Genomic DNA, 15,649 nt, shown 5'->3' with positions numbered 1-15,649 from the left:
GGAATGGGTGCCTGGCAGCTACCAAGCACCTTGTAAAGGGTCAGAAATGTTGCCCCTTCTCTTAACTCCTTTGTTGGCCCTACCAATTCCCCAGTCCCTGGTCCTGCCCTCCCCCTCCCTCATTCACTGAGCGGGCATCAGCAGGCTCCCATCTGTGTGCTCCTGGCCTCCCACCAAATGCTCTGTCCCCTTCTCCCCTATTTGTTCAGGCTGAAGCTATGTGCATAGTTGGGATGAGGGCTGTGTTGTCTCGCCTTCCTTTTTGAGGAGAATTGTGTATGTACTCTTGTCACTCCTTAGCCTTGTACTCATGGCTGGATTAGAGTGAGTGGGTGCAGGTGAGTGTAGGCAGCTCTGATGCTCCAGCTCCCACCCACGGGCACCATGACTCCTGTGAAGACCCAGCACTCCCTGGTAAATCAGACGTATGCCGTGCCCCTCATCCAGCCAGACCTGCGGCGAGAGGAGGCCATCCAGCAGATGGTGGATGCCCTGCAGTACCTGCAGAAGGTCTCTGGAGACATCTTCAGCAGGTGTGTGCTGCCACTCACCTCCTCCTGATCAGAGGACCATCCCCATCCTGGGCAGTCCCAGCAACATACCCTCTGGGAGCAGCCCCTTAGGGGAAATCCTGGTCCTGAGGGACCCATCCAGCTTCCTTGTGTGGGAGGGGCTGAGGTAAGAGCCCAGCTTGGAAGGTTTTGCTCCTGAGAGTCTGAGAGCTCACTCGCTTCCACCCCACTTAGCCTCCTGGTTTCCTATGGTGGCTCTGCTCTCCTAACTCATTCTCTTTCTCCCATTTGGGGGGTATATTTCTTCACTTTTTCCTGTAGCCAGCAAATACGTACCCAATAGTGTTTGTGTGCAAGGCATTGTAAGAATCTCTATAGATCCAGCCATGGATAAGGCAGCATCCCTCTCCAACTGCAGTGCACATGCTGGCAGGAGAGAAAGACCTGATAACCAATGCATGATTAGTTCCTTAGTAACAGTTGTGACAAGGCCTGTTGATAATATTTGGTAATCACTGTTATTTATATGGCATTAACCATGCACCACCATTGATTTGAGTGCATTAACTCATTTAGTCCTTGCCACACTTTATGAGCAGTCACTGCTGTCATCTCCATTTTATAGATGAGGAAACTGAGGCACAGAAAGGCTGAGAGACCTGGGCAAGTGACAGAGCCAGGGTTCAAAGCCACAGATCATGGCCCCAGGTGCTGTGGGTTATTACAGCCTCTGTGGAGGGGAGATAGGGTGCTGCGAGGCTTGTCCTGGCTTGGTCTTGGGTCAGGTAGACCTGGCTTGATCTCGGGTCAGGGAAGGGGGATGTGAGGAAATGACATTTGTGGTAAAGTGTGAGGGTTCAGTTGGGTAGGTCAGGAAGAAAATTCCAGAAAGAAGGAAGCACATGAACTGCAGCCAGAGGTAGAGGACCCAAAAGAAAGCCAGCATGGTTGAAGCATGAAACGGCCATTGCGGGAGCCAAGTTGGAGGGCTGAGGTATCAGCAGTGCTGACCTCGCACAGTCCTTGGGCTCTGGTGACTTTTGACTCAGTGTTTATCTAATATGAGTGAGTGAGTGGTGTTTGCCGTTTCCTGGCAAAGGTCCCAGCAGTTGTTGGATGCACAGGTCCTGTCTTTGGCCATGAGCTACCTGAAATGAGGCTTGGTCTCCTTCCTGGGATCCCATACAGTGTCTCACATGTTGGACCCCAGCAGGAAGTATGCGACCGCCTGACTCAGGTCCCTCTCATGGTCCAAGTCACCCCTGCCTTGCCCTTCCCTGGTTGTTGCCAGACCTGGATCCCCTGATCCTTCACTGTGCAGCCTCCACTTCCTGTCACCAACTAGAAGCCTACCTCTTCCTGAATGACCTCACCCCTCTGACTCACCCCAACTTGCCCCCAGCTTGTCAAGAATGTCCTTGTAACCAAGGGGTCATGCGCTGAAGTGGCTGAGGGGATCGTCTTGGAGCTAATGCCTTGGCTCAGATCCAGCTTTCCTGTTTGCTTCCTCTGTAACCTTGGGCAACTCAACCCCTCTAAGCCTTAATGTTCTCATCTGTGAAGTTGTGGTAATAATGGTAGCTTCCTGGTAGAATTATTTTAAAGACTAAGTGAATGAAAACATGGAAAGAAATGGAACAGTGCCTGGCACCTAGGAGGAATTCAGGAAATAAATGTGAGCTCTTCCCTGTTGATAATCTTGACCCATTCACTGGACTCAGTCGCCATTCATGAACTTGTCATCAGCAGTTACTGAAATTTTTGGATGTACCTTTTGTGCTTATCGTTGTGATAAATATGCCCAAGGGATGCCTAGGCAAGAGGATGCAGGTCTTTAAGAGCCATCAGCTCCAGATTATGGCTACCCCATGTTCAGTGCTTAGAATGGAGGCCAAAACCATTCCCTCAGAAACTGAGTTTCCTCACCAAGATGGGGATTGCATGGTTGCCCTTCTCTGAGGGAAGCCTTGGATTTTTGGTGTCTTTCCTTTCCTGTCCTGGTACTTGGCATCTTGTAGACAGTTACATGTCCCCTGCCCAGTGATGGGATGAGGAGAGGGCAGGAAGGCATCTTCTGGGGAGTGGAGTGCTGTGTTCATTGAGTGTGGGATCCTCAAGTTGCTGGTGCAGCACAGGAAGGGGAAGATGCTTCTCAGGAGCACTGGGCCTGAGTCCTGGCTCCCTCATGCGAGGTTCCAGGTCACTGCATCGATCTCTCCACCATGTGCTCTACATTCATGCTGGATCTTTAAGAGACACTAATTATGTGGCTGACACTGTGTCCTCAAAGAGCTTAGGGGCTGGAATGGGAACATGTAGGGCGAGATTAATTGTTAATTGTGTAGCATGGACCATGTGGGCTTCTCAGTGTCTAGAAGGGGGAGAAATCGGTAAGAATTGGTGGCACACCTGTCAGAACTCCCCAAACTAAGCTAAGCAAAAGGTAACCAATCAGTAGAGTGGCCTTTGGAGTTAGGGCCAAAATGACATCATCAGGGCCTGGCTTTGCTTTCCTTCCTTGTCAGTTTGCTTCTTTGGGTCTGGCTGCATTCTCAGGCCATGCTCTTGTGGTGGCAAGGTGACATGGAAGGGTCAGTTTCAACAGGAAAGAATGCTCTCTTATGTCCCCCACTTGCCCTAGAGGCCACACTCGCCTGGATTGGTCCTTGTGTCTGTCCCAGAATCCATTGCTGGGGCCAGGGGACTATGACATGCCACTTGGCTTAGACCAAGGAGCTCTTCAGACCACCCATCTGAAGCTCAGGATGTAAGCCTGCAGGAGAGATGGATTCCCCAAAGCACACGGGGCCATTGCTTGAGTAAAGGGAAAATATGTGCTGGAGAGGAAAGCCACGTGCCTACTCCACCTAGGACAGGCTCCTGGAGGAGGAGGGCAGGGTAGGGAGGTGGGCGTGCAGGCCTCCCTGATGGGGTCTAGAAATGGGGGCCACAGGCTTGGAGAGAAGCCTCAGTGTGGCTTGGAACGTGGTGTATGATGGTCTGCTGGGAAGGCCAGCCTGCACAGGGGCTGGAGGAGGGTAGTGGTTCTGCATGGGGAGCAGTCAGTGCTGCCTCTCCCTGGCATTCAGCTCACAGGGCATTCCCACAAGCCTGTGGGCCAGGCCTCTGAATGGTGCCAAGGAGCTTTGCCTTGGTTCCTCCATGTCCCCATGGGGCCATGGAAGGCTCCCTGGCAGTGTGTGCGGTAAAGTAATAAGTGAAAAGTTGGGATGAATGAGTTAGGGTCCATGGAGTACTCAGGAGAGGACTTGGGTTGATTTAGGAGTGTTAGGGAGCAGTGATTGGGTTTCAGGCAGGGCAGGGGTGAGACAGAAGAGTTGAGGAAGGTTCGTCAGGCACCTGTCACAGAAGGGACATGAAGAGAGAGTGGATGCCAGGGACACCCAGAAGCTGTTGCTGTAGTTAGGATGTGGCAGGGATGAGACTGAAGACAGGGGACCTGCAAACAGGGAGGGCCGGGTGAGACGTTCAGAGGAAACTGATGACAGGAAATGGTGACAGATAGGGAACAATGATGAAGGAAAGGGAGGAGTCAGTGATGAGTGGGAGTGGAGTGGGGAGCACCGACACCTCTCCTCCTCCACCTGCCCTTTTTCTGTGGCACTGGACAAACGTGGACTTTTTATTTTTCATGGGCTTTCTTGGTGAGGATGTGACCAGCTTTGAATCTCTCCCCTTACACATGCTCCTCCTGCTTATAAACCTTCTGCACAGATGAAACAGGTGGGCAGAAGAGAGCCCTCTCTTTCCCTCCCACCCCATCTTAGGCTCCATCACAGCCCAGTCCCTGGCCTCACTGGTGCCTGTGCCCAGTGGTGCAGACAGGTGAATGCCTGGCAAATTAGCATTCCAGGCTGTGCTCTCTCCTCCTGCTCTGCAGCAGCTGGGAGTGTGCAGAGACTGAAGGGAATGACAAGCACCTCCCAGGCTGTCTTTAGCCGTGCCCCTTCCTGCTCCCTCTTTCTGCCTCTCCATCTGTCTCCTCTTCACCTGGGAGAAGCCAGGCCCCAAAAACATTGGGCCAGATATGTCACCTGCTTCCCATGACATAGATGACAAGGCAGGAGGGAGTTGGGATGGCACAGGGAAGAGGAAGGAACAGACTGTGTGTGTGGAAGTTTGGATGCTGTCTTTTGCCATTGTCAATCAGTCCCTGCCCAACCTCTTCACCCAAGAGGCCGTGCTACTGCCCAGCACCTTCCCCCTGGGAAGGGTGATTTTCTCTGCAAAGCTCTTGGTCCTTTCCTCCATCTCTTTCTTTTTCCTTTTCCCCACCTCTTTTCTTCTCCTCTTCCTCATTTCCCCTTTCCCGTTGACCTGACTTCATCCTTCTCCCCTGTTCTTTCTACTGATCAGCACCTGGTGGCCCCCAAGGTTACACATTGCGCTAGATCATGGCATAATTAGCAAGTCATTGTTAATTATCCCGGAGTGGAGAAGATGAAGGTAAAGGCAAGAGCACAGGTTCAGGGTCTGCTTCCCTGGGGTCATGACAGGCAGGGGAGGAGAAGCAGTGAATTGGGAGTGGGTACTTCCTGCTTCCTCCTCCCCACAGCCTCTAGGGACTAGTGTGCTGATGGTGATGGGCGATCATCAGTTCCTTGTCACCTTCACAGGAATCACATGATGCAGAAGGGACCATTCCTATTTTTCAGTGGAAGAAGCTGAAGCAAAGACCAGTGAGTGGCCTCCCCAGGGTCATTCTGCTGCTAAATAGACATGAAACCCAGGCCCGTGGGTTGCTGTGGTTATTGGTGCTCATCTCTTACTTACCTGGGAGGCCTGAGTCTCTTTGGGAGTGGATGTGTGTTGTCTGATTCATCTTTGACTCCCATGGCCCCCAGTACTGTGCTTTACAAATGGAATGCACTCAAGATACTGAACAGTAAGGGGTGGAGTCGGGAAACAGGAATCGAGGGATGCTTGGATATGGTCCTCTCCAGGGGAGATAGAGGAAGACAGACCCTTAGTGAGACCACGTGCAGAGCAGGCTGGGTGAGCTAGTTCTGTCCCTGATGCCCACAGAGCAGCTTCCTCTCTCGTGCTGGGTGAGTGTGCCAGAGGGGATGGCTTCAGCACTAAGCTTGTAAACTGATCTACCTTGAAGTAGGCCACCAAGCCAAGGGTGTCTATACCAGGAATGGCAAACAAATGGCTCTCATGGCACCATTCCCCCACCCTCACGGTGGGCATTGTTCATCAATGCCCTGGCCCCAGTGAGGCCTATAGGCCTTCCCAGACGATCCTGCCAGTCCACAGAGAGATAGCAGACATGCTGCAAGCTTTCTGACGCAGAATCTGCACTTGTCCTTGGCACCATGGCCTCTAACCATGAGATAATAGACAGTCTGGAAGCTTTGTCAGCAAGCATGCCATTCCTTAGTCCCATAGGCTCCTGGTTAAGGAAAGAGCCCCAGGATCATGTCTTCTGCCTCCACCTCAGGGAGGATTCACCCTTGGAGCACCTGGATGGTGCTTGTGAGGTGGAGCCTAATTGCTCTGCAAAGTGATGCAGTTGTTTATTTTTTTAAACAGCGCAGAGCTCTGTTTCCTTGAAACTCTGCTCACTATTCCTGATAGAAGTTTACTCACTTCACCCGACAGCCCTTTTAATATTTTTGATATTTGAAGGGAATGATCATACTCTCAAGGTCATCTGATCTTCAGTCAGAACATCCTTCAGTTATCTTCATATGTCGGCAGTTTCTCACTCATCACCATCCTCATCACCCTCCTTGAGATGTTTGCTCATTTGTCACTTTCTCTTCAGCCAGCGGCTGTTATGCATCAGGCCCCATCCCAGGTGCTAGAGACATAGCAGTGAATGAGACAGAGGGCAGTCTGTACGGGAGGTCAGAGTCCTCTAACTGTGATCCAGTTTAAAGGGATGTGACTGTGGCTGAGACTGGTGCCTGGCATAGACTCATTCATGAGTCCAGGGCCTTGTTTTCTGTGGTGCCTCCAAGAGAGTGCGTGGTCCCTACTGAGTGGAAGAAGGATGAAGGACAGAAGAGGGACAGGGAGCTGTGTGCCCTAAGAGCTCATTGGCTTTTTATGCTGATTAACATGCTTTTAGCTTCTACTGAGCTTATAGTTAACAGAAGCTTCCAGGTCTTTCTTCACCTGAACTGTGTCTAAACCAAGTTCCTTCCACCTTCTATATTTGTGGACTTGATTTTTAAATCCTAAATGTTGGGCTTCACATTTGTTCCTTATAAATGTCATCCTGGTGATTGCAGTCTACCCTCTGGCCTTTAAAAATTATCTGAGCCTTGACTCTATCATGCAGACCATTTTATCCCTCTGTGCTAGCCCCAGTTTTCTATCCAGGTGTTGAATGAACTGGAAGGGTCCTGCCAGATTTCTCCATGCAAGGCTGGAATCAGACTATTGCTCACCAGTGCCCTTTGGGGCTGTGGTTCATTTGGCTCTGATTTTTCTGGTATGTTCTCTCCTCCAACCCCCATAGCTCCATCTTGTCCACAAGATTTTGTTAGAAGCCGTCAAAATCTGTGCTGACTCAAGATGCACTGTGCTGCAAGTTTTCCCCGGGCACAGCAGGCTAATAACGCTGTTACAAAGAGAAATGGTGTGTGTTTTGAGCAATGCTGGTCCCTGGGACTCACCTCTGCCTCTTTTCTAAGTGCTTACGGACTCTCTGTTTAATAATCCATTCCAGAAACTTGCCAGGACTCGTTGTTGAGCTTGGTGTTTGCAGCTTTGAGTGATCACCCCTTCTCTCCTGTATGGCAGCACCAGAACAGAGGAGCCTTTGGCCCTTCCCAGTCCTAGTTTCCTCCCACTGCCCCTGCAGACCTCGAGTACAGAGCTTATGCAACTACTGAAGATTGTGTCAGTACCCAGGGACAGAATAAGGCTGCCTTGTGAACTGGGGTGAATTAAAACAGCTTGTGCTGGAGGACCCCTCACAGCAGATGAAGCCTTCTCCCCAGCCAGAAAAAATGGAGCTGGGTGGTGGCCCTGCTACCTCACTGGGAGGAGACGATGCTCTTCTCTTTTCTTTCTGAATGGTGGCCACCTTCATATTGGTCTGTCATGGAACACTTAAGCTGCTTGGGTGCCTGTTGGTACTCTCAGCCCTGCCATGCCTGAGCCCCCTGGAGTAATCAGGGCAGACTCATTAGGGGATGGGGACCCCTGGATTGTGAAATTGGCTCTCTGGTGCCAAGGCCTTCTAAAGTTGGTGGGAGTGGCTTCGGCTTGTTGGGTCTGATTGCAGGTCATTCTTTCCAACCTTTAGAGGAATCCCGGCGTTCCCTCACCCGAGTCTGCAGCCCTTTCGCCACCCCACGTCCTCCCCCTCCCTTTCCTCATGAACCCAGCTGTGCCTCTGCCTTCTCATCCCTGTGCCTCACACAGGGTCGCTCATGCCAGGTGAATGCCAAGGCTTCTCTGAATGTGGAGTGTGGCCCTTGTGGGCAAGGGCTGGGTTCTTGGGGGTAGGGGAGCTACAGAGGTGACTGGGAGGAGGATGGTGTGTCACACGTGCATCAGAATTAATTTTGCAGTAAGACTGGTCTTGCTGTGGCCAAACAATGTGGAAAAGCATGAGTGGTAATAGGTGCCTTAAAGCATCAGGCACCTGGGCCTTGCACACCAGGAGCCAGCCACAGGGTTGTCTGGAGAAATGGCATTCCCTGAGATGCAAGTGCACAAGAATGCACTTGTCACATCTGGGGAACAGCAGGGCAGCTTGTGCCACTGGGCCCAGCCCGCACCAGGGGAGATGGAAACAGGTGAGGAGCTAGACTATACAGAGCCTGTGGGCCATGGTCGGGATGCAGGGCTTGCTCAGTGAGCTGTTCACTATGTGCAGGGGCAGTTCTTCCTCTGAATTTAGGTGACAACACTCAGTTCCAGCCTTACCATTCTTAGCCTCTGGTCTCGATTCCCCCTCTGCAGAGGTCACTTTGTCTACTGCACGTGATCGTGAGGGGTTGTGAACTGCCTCACCCCATCAACAGCCATGTGTGCATGTGTAAAAACCATCCTCTGTGTGCCCTGGAGACTGTCCTTCAGGTAGCACGTGCAGGTGCCAGCATAGGGCCAGGTGGCTGCCTGTCGCTACCGAGAGTGCAGGGAACTCAGTACTGTCAACTCCTTGATTCTGCAGCTCAGATTGTCCTTCTAGAGGCCGCCTGGATGGCACCAAGTTCGACCCTGGCAAGCAGGTGACCGTGACTTAAGAGACTTTACCTGAGGGCTGGTCTAGCAGGTCTGCTGTTAGGAGCAGGAGGTGTGCAGGGGGTAGGGAGCAGTCCCAGCTTCTGTGATCTTCTCCATGGCAGGATCTCCCAGTGGGTAGAGCAGAGCCAGAGCCAGGTGCAGGCCATCGAGGAGAAGGTCTCCTTGGCCCAGGCCAAGATTGAGAAGATCAAGGGCAGTAAGAAGGCCATCAAGGTAGCCCCCATACCCCTGTGTCCTGAGACTACTTGGCTGTCCCTCATTACTCCATGCCTCTGAGGCTGCCCAGTCTCTGCCCTGCTGCCCACCCGTACCTTGGACTTTCCTCCCACCCAGGCTCCCAACTCTACCCTCTCTTGCTAAGCAAGGCTAGCCACCTGAGCTTCTTGGGGCCCCTCAGACTTGTCCCTGTGTCCACAGGTGTTCTCCAGTGCCAAGTACCCTGTTCAGAGCACCTGAAGGAATATGGCTCCATCTTCACAGGTGTCCAGGACCCTGGCTTGCAGAGACGACCCTGCCACAGGATCCAGAGCAAGCATGGCAGGCCCTGCAGGTCTGCTGGCCATGCACATCACACGGCCTGTCACACACCTGGAAGCCTGGATGCTGGGGACGAGCTAGGGCTGCCATAGGGTTCTGTCCCGCAGAGGAGGCTGACTGGGAAAAGGTGGCAGCTGATTTGGCCCAGCCCTAAATACTCATTATCCCTTGGCTCCTCTGGCCCTCCCAGGAGAAGCTGAAGTACTTTCCTGTGTGCATGAGTGCCAAGCTGGAGCCCGAGGATGACGCAGAAGAGAGGCTTGGGGTCTTCCCAGAAACATCAGTTGTGTCAGCTCCTTGTTGCTCTTCAACACCACCAAGATCTTGCATGGCCAGAAGGCAGGACCAAGGGGTGTGGGCGGGAGGCCCGGCCTGGCTTAGTGGGGACCGAGGGCATTAGACACAGGTATAGCACCAAGGCTGGGAGCCATGGGGTAGTTGGGGTGGCTTGGCTTGGGAGACCTGGGACCCCACCATGCACACTGTGCCCCTGATGGTGTGGGAGAGGTAGGAATATGGGCTCAGGACAGCAGTTGTCAGCTTGCCTGATGCCCACATCGCCCCTGTAGGTACAAGAAGTATGTCTTCCTGGACTCCCTGGCTGGTGCTGTAACAAAGACCCATGTGATGCTGGGGGTGGAGACGGAGGAGAAGCTGTTTGATGCCCCCTTCTCCATCAGCAAGAGAGAGCAGCTGGAGCAGCAGGTGGGAGGAACAGGGCTGGGGTGGGGACAGATGCAGTGGCTGGGGGCTCTGCCAGGGCTCCTCTCCAGGCAAGGCTGTTGAGCTCTTTATTCCACCCATGGGGTGTACACACAAGGCCTTGCAGGATGCCCCTGCAGGGCCCTGTCACCTCTCACATGTCCCTACCTAATCCTCCAGGTTCCAGAGAACTACTAGGTGCCAGACCTGGGCCAATACCTGAGATTGGTGTGCTATCCTACCTGTCCGACCTGCCCGGCATTGCCAACGACCTCATGTACAGTGCTGACCTGGGCCCCAGCATTGCCCCCTCTGCCCCTGGCACCATTCCAGAACTGTCCACCTTCCACACTGAGGTAGCCGAGCCTCTCAATCCAGATGACCTGGGCGCTGGGATGGGAGCTGAGCCAAGGACCTCCCTGCTCAGACACCTTCTTCCCTAGACACCCCACACTTTCTCTTTCAGACCTAGAAGATGGGGTGTTCACAGCACCCCCATCACCTCCCCCAGCTCCTGAGGTGCTGGCCAGTGCACCCCCCACTCCCTCAGCCCTGGCCCCTGTAGGCCCAGGCACCAGGCAGGACGGCGGCAGCAGCCATGTGTCTCCTTCAGGTGGGACCAGCTCTTTGAGGACACCTCTGCTCATTTCTGGTGTGCTCGGTGCACTCAGGTGGATTGTCTGTGGGTTTAAGTGGCCAGAAATACTTGATTTTCTTAATAGTTCCTTTTTCAAATGTCTTGTTCTATTTGGTTCATAAAATAGTGGTTTTCAAACTGTGGAGCTCTGGAATTCTCACCTCTTGGGCAGAGGGGGCCTGAACAAGTGAAGCTCCGGGCTCCCCATTCCGAGTTAAACCAATGGAAAGAAGAGGCCTAATAAACTATGGAAAGAAGGTCTAATAACAAACTACAGCATCAAATGATTCAGTGTCCCTGAAATTACAGCATTTCAGCTTTACTATTGTGTCTCCCATCTGTCTCTAGGATCCGGAAATGGCACAAAACCCCTCTACTGGCTTATGTGTGCAGCTGAGACTGTCAGTGCATGCCTAGCTTGAGGGTCCAGCTGTGCAGGGTGGGGGCTGGAGGGGGTCAGGGAGTGTCTGCACCCACATCGCCTGCACTCTGGTGTTGCAGAAGTCAGTGCTCAGGTCCTGTGTGCCCAGGCCCCACAGAGTCTTCAAAGGCTCAGCATCCCCAACACAAACCTCCTTGTTTGAGGGGAGGTGCCCTCCCTCCTAGCAGGGTCTTGGACATGATAAGCTTCCCCAGCCCTGCCTGAGCAGCCTTTCCTCCTTATCCTGTTCCCCACCTCCCACCTCCAGTTGAGGGAGCTCTCAGGGAAGTGGTTGACCCTTCTGAGGGCCAGACCACTCTGCTACAGTCCATCCACCAAGCGGTGGGGGCATCGGCAAGGCCAAGCTGCACAGCGTGAGGGAGCAAAAGCTGGAGAAGCAGCAGCAGGAGCAGGAGCAAGGTGAGCGGGCCCTGGAGCCTGTGGTTGGAGGGCCTCGGACAAAGCGCTGCCTCTTGTCTGGCACTGAGTCCACAGGGTGCTTTCTGCCCACCCCCTGCTCCTGCCAGCCTGTCCCTGGTTCCCCTAGGGCATGTGCTGGAAGCCCTGGGCCGTCACCCAAGGTCCTCAGCCCTCCTACCTGGGCCATGGCTCCTTCTTGGTTTGGGAGCCTTAGTGGAGCTTTCCTCTCTAAGCTCACCCAGCTCCAATTGTAGCAAGGAGAATCTTCCTCAACTGCTGAGACTGGACCAAGGCAATGGTCAGCCACCACAGCCTCCTGAGAGATTTTTAGAGACTGGACCTGAGGCCTCCTGAGACTGCCCATAGTGCCTGCTGTGACCACAGACACCAGTGTGATGTGATGCCTGCGCATACTGCAGCAGTGCCCTGGGCACTATGATTCTGAGCTTGTGCCCAGCGCTGCTTGTGCCTTGTTCAGTGACCCCAGGCAAGATGCCTCACCTCTCTGGGCCAGTTTCCCCACCTGTGCAACGGTGCTGCCTACCCTGGCCCTGTCCCTGAGGGTGGCTCGAAGAGTGTTCCTTAAATGTAAGTGCATTCTCATCAGTGCCCAGTGTCGGGTCAGGGATAGACTGAAGCTCTGAGCTAACTGGAAAACACAGTGGCCTTGGAAGACTGAGGAGTGTCGTCGGGGTGGGGACAGGGAGCTGGGGTTTCATGTGACTGAACCCTTTACTCTGTGGCTTTCCCATTGCAGTGAGAGCCACGAACCAAGGTGGGGACCTGATGTCGGATCTCTTCAACAAGCTGATAATGAGGTGCAAGGGTAGGAATAGGAAGCAGGGCCACTGTCCGCCCTGGGCCGGCACATTGTAATTCTCTCCTGCCTTTTTCTTCCTGTGTTTTAAGTCTCTGGGGGAACCAGTGTTTCCCACCCACCACCCTCACTCAGCCTTTTCCTTCCAGGCATCTCTGGGAAAGGACCTGGGGCTGGTGAGGGACCTGGAGGAGCCTTTGCCCACGTGTCAGACTCCGTCCCTCCTCTGCCGCCACCACATGAGCCACAGGCAGAGGAGGATGAGGACGACTGGGAATCCTAGACTTGGGCCACTGCTCCGACATGGACACAGCCAGGACAAGCTCCTCAGACCCGTTGCCCTAGGAGGGGGCGGTGAAGGAACTGTCCCGGGACTGTGCAGGGACCACCTTTAGGGAGTGAGAGGCTGGCCTGAGGCCACAGGGCTAGGGCGGGGGCTTCTGTATGCCTGTGTTCCACCGGGGGACAGCTCCACCCAGCCTGCACCAGTGTGCTCTTCTCTTCCCTAAAGAGGCTTCTAGAGAAAACCGAAGCACAAATCAAAAAAGAACTGAGCAGAAACCAACAGTGCACTTTTAATAAAAGACCTCTAGCTGTGCAGGAGGTAAATGTCTCGGAGTCAGTGACTTTCCCCTTGCCCCTGTTGGTCGCTAGGCAGTGGGGGCAGAAGATCCCAGCTGACCATGACCCCTTTCCCTTGGGTCAGAGGAGGAGAGGTACAGTCAGCAGGGGCAGCTGTTGCAGGGGGGAGGGGTAGTGTCCCACAGAAAAAAGTTTTCAGTGACAGACATGGGGTCTCTAAAAATAGTCATGCTGAGAGCCAAATGGCCCTTGGCATCATTGCTTGTGTCGGGGAAGGTGTCTTGGAGTTTGCTCAAGTGGTTGAAAGGGAGGGATGTGCCATCGACTTGCAGAAACTGGCACCAAGCCAGGGAGATAGAAATCTGGGGAGGGCTGTGGAGCGGGTTAGGGGCAGGGCTGCAGAAGGAGTGACTCAGGAAGAAAGGTGGGGGAAGTGACAAGCCCCCAGGCAGGAGCCGTATGGCCTTGGGGATCTTTTTAAATTGAGACCAGATGGTGAGTAGTCAGGGCAGCTAGCTTCAGCTATTATAAAAAGGGCAGAAGCAGATGGGCCTGCTCCATCTCTTCTCTAAGGTGGTCAGGACAGAAATGCCACAGTAGAGGCTGCAGCCCCCATAGCCTCCTGCAGAGGCCCAGTGAGAAGCTTGGCCCTTGGCCATGCGGGATGGAAGACATTCGATTGCACAGATGGGAGCTGTCTTGGGCAGACCTCAAGAGTGGCCGGGACTCACTGTTTCTTCAGGATTCACCTGTTTCCACCTGTGGGCACTAATGCCTGTGCCTGGGTCCCAGCAGCGCTCTGGCACACACTCCTGGGTTTCACCTTTGTAGTAGGATCCCTGCAGACCAGGCCCATGACAGTCTCCAGCGGCAGGGCAAAGGAAGGGCGCAGTCCCAGGCAGTGGTGCAGCTGCCCGTCAGGAAGAGGTCGACTTCTCCCGGTGGAACTGGGCAGAGAGAAGGCAGTGAGAAATGTGATCCTGGGGTGGTGGAGGCTCTCAGGAAAGGAAAAGGGAGGATTGAACTTCCACAGGGCAGCAATGGCAGAACCAAAGGTGGCTATGACCTCCATGAAGGCTTAAATCCAGGCCGGCAGCTTGGCCAGGACAGGGCCAGGCGTATTACTGGTCTAGGAGCACTATACTGGCAGAATCCCTTTGGAGCCCGATGGCCCTGCCCTCATGGGACAGGAGGCTAGAGTTCTGAGTTACAGCTGCCTTCCTGACAGCACATTTCCATGGCATCTCCCTCCCCTTCATCAGCCTCAGGTGGGAGACAGGGCAGGCAGCCCCTGTTTCCTCTTCTCCCCTTCTCCAGCCCCCATCTGTCCAGCCAGCTGGAGGCAGCCAGGCTTGTTGTGGCCTGGTCGATGGCCTTCTTTCAGAGCTTCTCCACCAGATTCTTCCCTGGGGATGCCTGGCCTGGGGCTCTGGGCTGGGGGTGAAGGGTATGACCCTTGAGGACTGTTGCCTGCCTGCCCCTCTCCATGGGAAAAGACCCTGCCAGGCCTTGGAGCCAGACCAGCAAGCTTTGTTGGCCAATGAAAGCAGTAGGGGTCCAGATGACATTGCAGGGAAGATCAAGAGGGTGTGGAGGGGCATCTGAACCTCCGGAGGGGACAGGAGATGCCCAGCAGGGAAGGCCCTGCTGTGTCAGTGCTAGGAGTGACACTACTCCCACCCACCGCCCACTTTTCTCGTACCCTCTGCAACACGGGATACTGACAAGGGTGTGATCCAAGTAGGCCATCTTATATAGCTCTGGAGACCTATGTTGGGGAAGGGCATGCTTGCCATTACCACACACCTGAGGGAGACAGAAGCCTGGGATCGTCACCCACACATCACTAGCTGCTCTGTTCTGCCACTTCCTTGGCTGTGCTTGCAGCTCTGCCCCTACTCTGCACCTATCACTCAGAGAGGGCTGGTTCAGCTGATAGATCCCATCTAGGCCAATGGATTTGTGTCTTGCTACAGTGATGGCCGGTCTGATTTTTCCACCTGTTCTCCCAGGGCCTAACCCAGAACTGCTGAGTCCCTCACTCCAACTGGCTGGTCTGAGCAGTCACAGCCTGGCTTTGGGCTTTGATGGCAGCTGACAGCAGGTAGGGGCCCAGCTGCTAGAGGAATGGTCGGCCGCGTAACACAGCCCAGAAGATGAGCACTAATTACCAGCCTAGATTGTCAGAGAAGTTGATCCCTTCACTCATCTTTCCTCCAGCCACAGAGAGGAGCAGGGCCCCCATCACCCAGTCTCTCTCTTGGCCACAGCCTCATGAGAGACACCCAGCCCCAGAGGTGCTCAGCCAAAGCTTAGATGTCACTCATAACATTTCTAGCTTCCTCCCCACCAAGCTCTCAGGCCCAAGCCTCAGAGTTACGGCTGCACCTGAATGCACCTGGAACACAAGAGTGGCACTTGCTCCACCTGGTGTGTGCTCTTGGGTTACTGGAATATGTGGAGACAGAGGACGTTTCCCAAGATGGGTTCAGGTCACTGGGTCTTGGATCTTCTTGTGGCTTTGTGTTTCCTGGCCAGGGGACAGGAGAGCCTTGCAACCTGGGGCTTTGGGGAAATCCTCTGTAGTCAGGGACTGGGAGCAGTGGGGATGAGAAGCTAGAAGCCTGTCCTGACTCGATGAGCACAAGAGCTCCCAGGAGGACTCAGTGGCGCTGTCCTTGTGAGAGGGCCAGCTGATGGGCCACTCATCATCTTGCTGGTGGTCAGGCGGCCCAGCAGGCTGCCGTTCTCCCAGTGGGCGTGGACCTGGCACAGGTACTTGTAGGATGGGA

At 54.1% G+C, this 15,649-nt stretch overlaps 2 pseudogenes across 1 annotated transcript; one reads left to right on the top strand and one right to left on the bottom strand.

The window, feature by feature from the left end:
* The first annotated feature begins 351 nt into the window (after positions 1-351).
* Positions 352-12,878, top strand: LOC116546078 (annotated as a pseudogene). Its single transcript, XR_004266582.1, has 10 exons — positions 352-533; positions 8,843-8,954; positions 9,159-9,299; positions 9,461-9,604; positions 9,848-9,983; positions 10,161-10,358; positions 10,447-10,593; positions 11,307-11,458; positions 12,216-12,284; positions 12,425-12,878. The product of XR_004266582.1 is annotated as a WAS protein family homolog 2-like (transcript).
* A 688-nt stretch (positions 12,879-13,566) lies between these two features.
* Positions 13,567-15,066, bottom strand: LOC116546079 (annotated as a pseudogene).
* Between the last annotated feature and the right edge of the window lie 583 nt (positions 15,067-15,649).

The sequence above is a fragment of the Sapajus apella genome, unplaced genomic scaffold, assembly GCF_009761245.1.
Source record: "Sapajus apella isolate SASKATOON/1434 unplaced genomic scaffold, GSC_monkey_1.0 scaffold569, whole genome shotgun sequence".
NCBI classification, from domain to species: Eukaryota; Metazoa; Chordata; class Mammalia; order Primates; family Cebidae; genus Sapajus; species Sapajus apella.
Note: the sequence above shows the minus strand (reverse complement) of the source record. Positions and strands in the feature narration are given on the sequence as shown.